The sequence below is a fragment of the Triticum aestivum genome, chromosome 7B (genome assembly GCF_018294505.1).
Source record: "Triticum aestivum cultivar Chinese Spring chromosome 7B, IWGSC CS RefSeq v2.1, whole genome shotgun sequence".
Taxonomy (NCBI): domain Eukaryota; kingdom Viridiplantae; phylum Streptophyta; class Magnoliopsida; order Poales; family Poaceae; genus Triticum; species Triticum aestivum.
The window spans coordinates 342,902,567-342,914,572 of NC_057813.1; positions in this window are offsets into that span (position 1 = coordinate 342,902,567).

Genomic DNA, 12,006 nt, shown 5'->3' on the forward strand with positions numbered 1-12,006 from the left:
TGCATAGATAATTATTGGGGAAAAACCACACATTTATAAAATGTTTAAATACTATGAGATGAATAAAACAGTAGTAAAAAATGATTATTTGAATAACTTTTATGATTAATAAAATGTCAAACTAAGTTATTTGGGGTCTAGACTTTTTGTGACTGGACTAAGTCAAAATACTGAATTAGATACTAAGTGTATATTTTACTAATTAAAATGCAACTAAAATAAAGAAATAAAGATATAATAAAGAAAACAGAAAACAAGACAAAAAAGGAAAAGGAGAACCCCCCCTTGCCCCCTGGGCTTCGGCCCAGCAGGCCACAAGCCCCCCCCCCCACCACTGGGCCCCTTGGCCCAGTTGGCTCAGCCGACCACGCCGGCCCAGCCGGCCCACCGACGGCGGCCCACCCCACTCCCCTTATCCCCCTCACCGAAACCCTAGCCCAATCCCACCCCCCACTTCCCCAGTTTCCTACTCCCTCCCCACGTTCTGGATCGGGGGCGCTCACCCCTCGACCCCGACGCCCGCGTCGACCACCATCGCCGACCCCGCCGCCTCTCCCCGGCGACCGCGCCCCCCCCCCACTCCTCGACGCTGGCGCGCGTCCTCGGCGCCGCCTCGCATCGCCGCCGTCGCCTCGCCCTGCCACCAACCCCGAAGCCGCCGGATCGATCCGCGCCCCGCCGCCTCGTCCGCACCTCCCCGACCTGCCGCGCTAGGCGCAAGGCCCCCTCGCCGCCGCGGGGTCGTCCCCGACCCCCCCCCCCCCACCACCTCGACGGATCCCGTCGCCGTCGGCCGCCTCCCCGCCCTCCTCCTTAACGGTCGACCCCGACCGCCCCGAGCAGCTCGCATAGACCCCACGCTCCCCCCCCGTGAGCACTCCCCTCCCCCCATCGGTCCCCTCTCTCCCCCTAGTCCCCTCCCGAACGCCGTCGACGCCCCTGGCCTCCCCGTCGCCGGCTCCGGCCGCCCCCTCGCGGTCCCGCGGTGCGCCGTCCGCGGCCATGCCGTTCCCGGCCTCCCTCTCTCCTCTCCTCGCCCGAGCCGCTCGCCGGCGAGCACGCCGCCGCCCTTGCCTGCTCGACACCACCGCTCGCCGGTACGGGCCGGTCCTCCCCCGACCTCGTCGGCCCCCGCCCCGGGCTGTCGTGCCTGTCGTCGCCCCGTGCGCCCTTGGGCGAGCGCCCCGACGCCCATCTCCACCCCAGCACCCGTTAGCCCGAACCGCTGTGGCCCCTTTGGCCCAATGACACAGGGGCCCCAGCCCCAGAACGATTATAGAAAAAAAAGAAGAATTAAAAATATATATATAATAAATAAATAATTAATAATAAAATTAATTAATTAATTAATTAATTAACTAATTAATTAACTAATTAATTAACTTATCTAATCTTGTTTAGTTTAACTAATTAAGATTAATTAACCTAATAAATAGTTACCCTAATTGTTAATTAGCTAAACAATCCCTAACAGGTGGGACCCACCTGTCAGGTTGACCAAGTCAACTGCTGACGTCATGCTGACATCATGCTGACGTCAGCAAATACTATTTTGGATAATGTTGAATTTAAATAAATAATTAAAATCAGAAAATGATTTAAATCTTTAGAAAATCATATCTTTTAATCCGTAACTCGGATGAAAATATTTTCAACATGAAAGTTGCTCAGAACGACGAGACGATTCCGGATACGCAGTCCGTTCGTCCGCCACACCCCTATAACCTATCGAACCCGCAACTTTTCCCCTCCGGCTCCTCTGCCCGAAAACACGAAACACCGGGAATACTTTCCCGGATGTTTCCCCCCTTCACCGGTATCACCTACTACCGCGTTAGGGCACACCGAACACCGCGTATTGCCTTGTTATATTTTGTGATGCTTTGTTTGCACTGTATTTATTGTTTCTTCCCCCTCTTCTCTTCGGTAGACTACGAGACCGACGCTGCTGCTGACCAGTCCGACTACGGAGTTGACGACCCCTCTCTCTTGCCAGAGCAACCAGGCAAGCCCCCCCCTTGATCACCAGATATCGCCTATTCTACTCTATACTGCTTGCATTAGAGTAGTGTAGCATGTTACTGCTTTCTGTTATACCTATTCTGATGCATAGCCTGACATTGTTGCTACACCTGTTGATACCTTACCTGCAATCCTAAATGCTTAGTATAGGATGCTAGTTTATCATCATTGGCCCTACATTCTTGTCAGTCTGCCTTGCTATACTATCGGGCCGTGATCACCTGGGAGGTGATCACGGGTATATACTATACATACATACATACTATACAGATGGTGACTAAAGTCGGGTCAGCTCGAAGAGTACCCGCGAGTGATTCACGGATTGGGGGCTGAAAGGACCTTTGTCCCGACGGCCCTTTGTGTGGATCTTTGTGGCGGAGCGACAGGGCAGGTTGAGACCACCTAGGAGACAGGTGGGCCTGGCCCTGTTCGGCGTTCGCGGACACTTAACACGCTTAACGAGATCTTGGTATTTGATCTGAGTCTGGCTACGAGCCTATACGCACTAACCATCTACGTGGGAGTAGTTATGGGTATCCCGACGTCGTGGTATCAGCCGAAGCACTTCAGACGTCAGCGACGGAGCGGCGCGCGCCGAATTGGACTGGAACGCCACTAGGCTAGGTCTGCTTTCGGCCGCCCACGCAACGTGCAGGTGTGCTCAGGGCGATGGGCCCAGACCCCTGCGCGCTTAGGTTTAGACCGGCGTGCTGGCCTCTCTGTTTTGCCTAGGTGGGGCTGCGACGTGTTGATCTTCCGCGGCCGGGCATGACCCCGTAAAGTGTGTCCGGCCAAATGGGATCGAGCGTGTTGGGCTATGTGGTGCACCCCTGCAGGGAAGTTAATCTATTCGAATAGCCGTGATCTTCGGTAACAGGACGACTTGGAGTTGTACCTTGACCTTATGATAACTAGAACCGGATACTTAATAAAACACACCCTTCCAAGTGCCAGATACAACCGGTGGTCGCTCTACCTCAGGGATATGAGGAGGGGATCGCCGGGTAGGATTATGCTATGAGATGTTACTTGGAGATGCTACTTGGAGGACTTCAATCTACTCTCTTATACTTGATGCAAGACGGAGGCTGCCAGAAGCGTAGTCTTCGACAGGACTAGCTATCCCCTCTTATTCTGGCATTCTGCAGTTCAGTCCACTGATATGGCCCTTTACACATAACCCATGCATATGTAGTGTAGTTCCTTGCTTGCGAGTACTTTGGATGAGTACTCACGGTTGCTTTCTCCCCCCTTTTCCCCCTTTCCTTTCTTTCTGGTTGTCGCAACCAGATGCTGGAGTCCAGGAGCCAGACGCCACCGTCGACGACGACCCCTACTACACCGGAGGTGCCTACTACTACGTGCTGCCCGCTGACGACGACCTGGAGTAGTTAGGAGGATCCCAGGCAGGAGGCCTGCGCCTCTTTCGATCTGTATCCCAGTTTGTGCTAGCCTTCTTAAGGCAAACTTGTTTAACTTATGTCTGTACTCAGATATTGTTGCTTCCGCTGACTCGTCTATAATCGAGCACTTGTATTCGAGCCCTCGAGGCCCCTGGCTTGTATTATGATGCTTGTATGACTCATTTTATTTTTAGAGTTGTGTTGTGATATCTTCCCGTGAGTCCCTGATCTTGATCGTACACCATTGCGTGCATGATTAGTGTACGATTGGATCGGGGGCGTCACAGGCCCATCCTTTGTCTTATCCGGCATGTTCATCAGTGTTGCGAGCAAGCTCTCAAGGACGTTCTTACAGATATGCATTTGATCAAGGCAATGATGTGTATCGAGTTTGTGCCAGTACTCCAAGTCCCAGAACACAGACCTCGTCTTCCATACCTTCAGCAGCGGCTCCGGCGCCTTTCTCATCGTCTTTCCCGGCATGGGGCACTCCTTCCAGTTTTTCAACAGCTCATCGATTTCGGCACCGCTCCGCTTACGTGGAGGTCCTCGATGCTCAGCGTGACCATTGAATAGATCTCCACAGTTTCTCCACGGGTCGTCCTGTTCAAGCCATCTTCGATGCCCCATGTACACGATTTTCCTAGACCCGCCATCTTTCCTTGACGTTAGCTGCTGAGACGTCGTATCATCCATGCACCGCGTGCATCCGCAATATCCATGGCACACCTGGCCTGCCACATATCCGTAACCGAGATAGTCGTGCACTGTCGTGATTAGCGCGGCTCTCATGTTGAAATACTCTCCTTTGCTGGCGTCCCATGTCTTGGCCGGTGTTTTCCATAACGTGTCTAACTCCTCTTGAAGTAGCCCCAGATACAAATTAATATTATTTCCTGGTTGTTTCGGCCCTTGAATAAGCATGCTCATGTGAATGTACTTCGATTTCATGCACAACCAGGGGGGAGGTTGTACATCCATACAAACACGGGCCATGTGCTATGGTTGGTGTTCTGGTTGCCAAACGGATTCATGCCATCGGTGCACGCGCCGAGCACGATGTTCCTTGCATCACATTCAAAATACTGATAGAAGCTGTTCAACGCTCTCCACTGGCTTCCATCCTTCACGTGTCTCAGCTTCGGATCATCTCCATCGTCGGGCTTCTTCCTCTCCACGTGCCAGCGCATTAGCTTTGCTTCCTTGGGATCTACAAAATACCTATGGAGACGGGGAGTGATCAGTAAGTACCATACAACTTTCTGGGGACATTTCTTCCCAGCCTTCTTGTATCGAGAAGCATTGCACACCAGACAGCTTGTTTTTTCCGCGTGCTCCTTCCGATAAATTATGCAATCGTTGATGCATGCATGGTATCTAACGTGTGGCAGATCAAGAGGGCACACGATCTTCTTGGCCTCATCAACACTAGTAGGACATATATTACCCACGGGAAGAACATCCTTTAGGTACTTGAGATGCTCATCGAGGCTAGTGTCGGTCCATTCGTTTTTAGCCTTCGTCTTCAGGAGTTGGAGCATGAAACTCAAGCGGGTCACCTCAGGATTGCAACCATCATACAATGGAGTGTTCGAGTCTACCACTAGTTGCTCCAGCTTAGCCTCCTCTCTAGAAGTAGCTCTCTCAGTACTCGTCTCCTTGCGAAGCAATGCTTGAACATGAGGGTCCCGCACGATTGAACTTAGTACCGACGAACTCTGCTATGTGGAGTCCATGTCGTTCTCTCCGCCGCCATGTCCGTCCCTTTCTCCTCCGCCATGTCCGGCCCCTTCTCCACCGCCATGTCCGGCCTCTTCCCCGCCGCCATTATCGATCATCTCTTCATCTTGCCCCGTGTCATCATTGCCTGCCCCGTCGGCATCCTCAACATCGTCATCCTCATCTTTAGTTATCCACCGAGTATAGCCATCCATGAAACCAGTCATGAGCAGGTGCGCTTCGACACGACCATCGTCATAGGGGTCGAGCCAAACTATTCCTTTGCATTCCTGCACCGCCGATCGCAACCACCTGTCCACCATCGTTCCACTGACCATCATGAACGTCTGCACGGTAATAATAAAACAAATTGATTATAAAAATGTGTGCATGCATCAAAGTCATACAAAAATTCGGCATGACCTTCCCTAAAAATAGGACATATATGGATCTAGAGTTTGCCCGGAATTCGTTGAAACAGAAATAAATCGACATTTCGGCAAAACATAGGCAACTCAAAAGCACAATTTGGTGTCAACTCATTCCACACACACAATTTCCACAAACATATCACACACACATAAACATATTTCCATTTTGCAAAAGCATGAAATTTTCATCACCTCTATCTCGAGATCGAGTACACGGTGGAGATGATGTTGTAGGGAGATCAAAAGTGCACAAAGCTCTTCTTGACAAAGATAGATCTAGTTAGGGGGCGAATAGGTCACTTAACTAAATCCTACATCTACCTAGCTACCTAATTTGGGAGGAGACAACTTCAACTAGTGGAGGGGAAGGAAAAAGAGAAAGGAGATGCATTAATGGAGGTGGTGTAGTCAGGTAGGAGTAATGAAGAGAAAGAAAGGTAGCTAGAAGAGAGAGAGTAATGTGGGAGAAGTATCGAGGAAGAAGAAGAGTGAGAGTGGGAGCATGTGGGAGGTAGGGGAAAGGGAAGAAAGGAGGGGGAGGGGGAGGGACGGGTGGTGTCGTGGAATTGTCACGTCAGATGTCCTCGTGAAAGGACTTAGTTGTGGAGCCATCGCAACTAGGAAGCTTGAAGGGGTTAATCGGGACCAGGGACACGAGAGGGTTTATACTAGTTTGGCCCCTAACGGTGAAGGTAAGGCCTACGTCTAGTTGGGTTGGTATTGATGTTTCGATGACCAGGGAGCGAGATACGCTATGCCCAGCTCTCGATGAGTTGTTTCTTGCCCTAAGCCGCCAGCAGGTCGTCAACTTATATACACGGGTTGACGCCCTGCGGCTTACATAGTCCCGGCCGGCTGATAAACAGTGTCCGGCTCGGTGACTAGTTAAGTCTACCTTATGATACAAGTCATATTACTATGGCGGTTTATTACAACGGGCCTTAAGTCACCTGCGGGTCTTAAGCCCTCTATGAACCGCCATCTTCGCCTTTGGTCTTGGGCTTCTCTCTGGTAAGTCTTCTTTGCGTAACCCGGCCCCTCCTGGGCGGCTTACACAAATAGTTATATCCCCAACATTAGGCCCTAGATTGAATTGAACCTGTTCATGTCAATCTTAAAATACCTTATGGAACTGTCCTTCAGTCTTTTGTCTTGCGCGAAGATTTTAACCCGCCGTGACGTCATCATCTGGATCCGGGTTAAATCACTGTGATGTCATCTTCAATAAAACTTATTTTTACTCCGTCATAACTTCCAACGGATCTTTGCCTTTACTAACCATCTCGATAATCAAGGCGTCAGGGCCGCTGGATAATAAATTTTATCTCCTCGTTTCTCGTGCCGCCCCAGTTATCCTTCTCTTATAAATAGGCACGACCCTGGTCTTCCCATTCTCCTTCTTCCAGTCGTCTCCTTCCTCTCGCTGCTTCTCTGTCGCTCGAGCTCTGCCGCCGCCGCCGTTGCAGATCTCGTCTTCACCAACTCGGGCCGCTGCATCAACCTGGTTTGACCAGAGAAACGCGACGAGCCTCCGCTGCAACCCTGCATCCGTAAGCCTCCTCTTTCCTACCTCTTAGATCCACATTAGGACCTTCGAGTTCGTCGGAGTTCATCACCATTAGAACCAAACCCTGGTTAATTCTCTTCTTAGATGCCTCTTCTGATCTGAGAATGATAAAAAATGGCGGCGGTAGTTGTTTTCGCACTTGTTTTGGATATAAAACAGATCCCTTTCTCTACCTAAGAGCCTCATTCGAGCCTATGAACACGTCTGCATCAGCTTTTAGGTCTATAAAATTTTCTTATCAGAACAGATCTTTGATCTCCAATAACAGTACCAGATTATGAAACCTATTTGTATCACCCAGAAAACTGCTTCTGTTGAATACGTTTAAACTCAACTCCCTATGTAACCGGTTCAAATAAATAACACTGATTTGTTAACCTTACTTGCTTCTTATGACCTTAAGAGGTTTGAACTGCTTTTGATACCTGTGGCGGCTTAGACACTGTTGCACAGCTATCCTTATATTATTAGGCCCCTTATTAAGATGCCACCTTGAATAATTAAGATATTTCTTCCGGGTTAAAATTTAACCGGATCTTCTTATTTTGTCATAGGCCAATTGTTGTCATGGCTCCTAAGGCTGCCAAGGCCCTTGTGACCTGCACTTGGGTCCCATCCATAGTTACCAAGAGTAAACTGGCTGAGTTCGTGAAATCTGGCCACATGCCAAAAAAGGAGGTCGTGTCTTATCGTGCCCCTGACCTGTCTGAAGAGAGGCCTCAAGCCAAAGAAGGGGAGGTAATAATTTTTACGGATCATATGAGCCGGGGATTTGCTCCTCCCGGCTCAAAATTCTTCAGGGAGGTTTTGAATTTCTTTGACCTTAGACCTCAAGACATCGGACCCAATTCCGTGTCAAATATTTGGAATTTTCAAGTCTTCTGCGAGGTGTACCTAGGAGAGGAGCCAATTCTGCTATTGTTTAGGGAACTTTTCTACATGAACCGGCAAAATTAACGTGCCAACGGGCCCAGTCTTGAGCTTGGTTGCATCTCGATCCAGCGACGGAGAGACTGCCTTTTTCCTTATGCTGAACTGCCGAGTCACCCAAAATCTTGGAACCAAACGTGGTTCTACTGTCAGGACACTTCTCCGGCTGATGAGAAGCCTCTGCCCGGCTTTCGCGCTCTGCGCCTTGAGTCCAACCATCCGCTAACAGACAAACTGACGGCCGTTGAACGTCTGCCTCTCAATCCCACCATCAAGAAGATCAAAGCTCTCTTGGGAAACAGTTTAAACGGCGTCGATCTGGTCCTAGTCTGGGTCGCTTGGCGAATACTTCCCTTAAGCCGCCATTCCGGCTTAATGTGTACTTACACAGGCGAAAAGGATGACCCATTACGCCATAGTCCCGACGACTTACCAGATGATGTGGTGGATGCTACGACCCAGTCGCTGCTGAAGGAGGGCCTGTGACGAGTAACACCTTTGGCTTACTTCCCTTTTGCTAGAAGAACCCGACCCCTGTAGTAAGTTATCAATCTTAATAAATACTCTTTGCTATATTATACCTTTTTTGGTACTCATAGTTCCTTATCCTTTTCCACAGGACGATGATGACTTTTGGAAGGTCAAATATGACCATGAGGCTGCCAAACAATCTAGGACGACCAAGAAAAACGAAAGGAAAGCCGCCAAGACGGGAACCTCAAAGAAGAAGAAACCCAGCGCCTCCGACTTACTCAAATTGGATGATAGTTCTTTGGATGATGAAGAGGTAATCTTTAAATTTTCTTAATTCCCTTGTCATTACCTGTCTGACATTCTATCCCTTCAGGAGGCTACGGGGAACAGTCAAGCAGACGATGAAGAGGTAACTATAATCTCCTCCGACTCAGAGCCTTTGCCAAAGCAAAAGATCCGAAGGGTGACCCGGAAAGTAAGATTTTCACATGCTCTTGCTTATCAAGATCCTCAATTTCTTTTGAAGCAACAACAGCTTGTGAACTGGACGCAGACCCGGAACAACAAGGATGCGGAACTCTCCTCCGGCTTACCTGATGTAACCAGGAAGCGTCGGACTGAGGTTATCTCCGATTTACGTTCTGTCTTACCTTTAGCGGGCTTAATTCGTCAGCATCTCAATTCGTCTGACTCCAATTATCAGGATACCTCTCCTTCTTCCGACGAACCCATGCAATCAAATATGCAGGCTTTCAAAACTGCTCCCGGGTAATGTAACCTTATGTACCTTCAGCTTTACTTTACCCATGCTTGCGTATTCATCCTTCTGCCTTTGTTAACAGCATGCAAGTGAAACCCAGCAAGAGCGCAAAGAAGAATAAACCGTCCCAAGACCTGATTGTACCTGAACCGGTGATCAACACGTCTGCTCCAGACAGCTCTACCCATCAGCCGCCGCCTGAACCGGCTTCTAATATTCTAGTGCCAACCTCTGATCCGCCCGTCGAAGATACTCTCAACAGTTCTGATAACCTAGCCCGGTCAAGAAAAATGACCCGGAAGTTGAGATTGTGAGGTCTCAGTTTGTTGAACCAGGGTGGCCTACCGTCCTTGCCAAATGTACTGCCAAGGAAGAACTTACCGAACGCCGAAAAGCCAAGCAGGACATTACTGATTATACTCACTTAAGCATTGGTGATATAGTCTCGGGCTATCTGAATCAAGTGCATAATAGCCGTGACCTGGAAACTGACATGGTAAAACAAATACAACACAAATCTGAGGTATAACTTATACTGTTTACCTGAATCTTACATACTGTACCAGCCCCCAAGCCTATTGCTTATGAATAAATATGTTGTAGACTTAGAAATCTGCTTTACTTGTTAGTTTATCCGGTTCAAAGAGAATATATTTAACCCGGCTATAACATGATAGTTTTAAATTTGCAATATACATTAGCCCCCAAGGGTCAAGTATCTTTACTTGTAAAATGCTTGAGACTTAATATGTGTGACCCGGTATGATAGGTTTAAAATTCTTCAGCATACATTAGCCCCCAAGTGCCAAGTATCTTTACATGCAAAGGGCTTGGGACTTGAATGTTACCTTACTATGATCCTTACCATAACCTGGTGTCAATGCAGGCCACCATAAGTCAATTTGAATCGGAGCTTACTGTTCTGAAGAGTCGTCTGAAAACTCAAGAACTTGAAACTCAGAAGGCCAACTCCAAATTTGAATTCAGTGTCTCTGAAAATGAGAAGTTGAAGAAAAATTTTGAGTCAGAGAAGAAAACTTGGGCTGATGAGAAGGCTTCACTGGTGACTCGGGCCGAGACAACAGAAGCATCTCTTGCAGAGGAAACAACCGACCTATCCAACTTAAAACGATAGATATCTCAAATGGTCTCAGCCATCTTCGGTAAGTTACTATGCAAAACCTCAAACATTGTAATCTTCCAATGACCATTGTAATAGTTACCCCCGACTTACTGCTATGCTTGTGCATACACAGGCACCAGGAGTACCAACCTTAAGCAAAACATGCTGATCAAGCTTAAGGTTGTTTACACCCTAGTGGAATAGCTGTACACCGGGTCATAATGTGCCTTGGCCGTTGTAGCTTTATCAAATCCCAGTCCCCACCTTCTGCAAGACGTGTTGAAGGGCCTTGCTGTACTACCTCAGCGGATCAAGACTTAAGGCGGGCGTCCTCAAGAGCCGGGGCCGTAGCCGCATTGAGCCGGGCTAAAGCATGGCTCCCAGAACTAGACCCGGCCGACCTTGCCCTTGGATATCCAAGTCTGAAGGAGGACGGTACTTTATTCGACGACCATGATTTCACCTCCTATGTCAAAGCCATACATCCCGTGGCAACACTTATTGGAAACGACACTGACCTTACCAAGTACGCGCCGGGTTATGACAGTGAAAACCGGAGAATTCCAAACACTCCATATGATCAAATCAGCCTGATCCCTCCAATTCGTAAGCATACTTTTGCCCCTGAAGTGGACCCAGCCGGTTTAATAGATGATGAAGCTGAGTTTGAAGCTTTGAGCGGCATTGACTGGGCCTCGTCAACTTTCCAGGACAAAACAGCCGACGGAGAAGCGGAGAAGGATAACCCGGAGTCTTCAAGCCCGACAAAGGAGTGAATCGCTAGGTGTTTTGAAAAAACCAATGCTTCATTTATGCAGACTCGGGGAGTCATGTAATAGGGTAGAAAAAACTTCCCAATATTTGTCATGCCTTCGCGCATGTTCCTGGCGCTTAACACTTTCGTAAGCCGCCACCGCTATATATTTCTGGCTTTTATTTCCTTGGCGTGTTAAATTTGCTTGCCTTATTCTGCGATCCTTTGATAATCTTCCCTGCTGATATGATGCTCACCTGGTACTTAACAACCTGGTGTGACCAATATTAAACCGGAAAGACAAAAAACATCTCATGATGCTTTTCACAAGGTCTCAGGATAGTCAAAATAATGTATGCTTATATGGATAATAACCAACATTTACAGGCTTCTGATTCGAATACGATCAGTAAACCGTTCCAAAGGGGTTAAGCTAAGATTCGTATACGATAATATAGCCCCCAGTGGCTTGGCGATGCCGATCAATTGGGTATCGACAACTATGTTCTCTTTGGTTCGAATACGACCTATGTTTGAACAGGGAGCCCCCAAGTGACCATAAGATTTGTTTAATGACGCTGATTCGAATATGATCCACGTCAGACCCAAAGGGGTTAAGCTGTGATTTAAATATGATCAAGAAGCCCCCAAGTGGGTTTGGCAGTATGCCAATCAAGCGGGTATTGACAGCTATGTTCTCTTTGGTTCGAATACGACCTATGTTTGAACAGGAAGCCCCCAAGTGATCATGGCTAGATTCAGATATGATCATAAGCCGGACCAATGGGAAAGCCGGATTCAGATATGATCCGCTCCCTGTTGG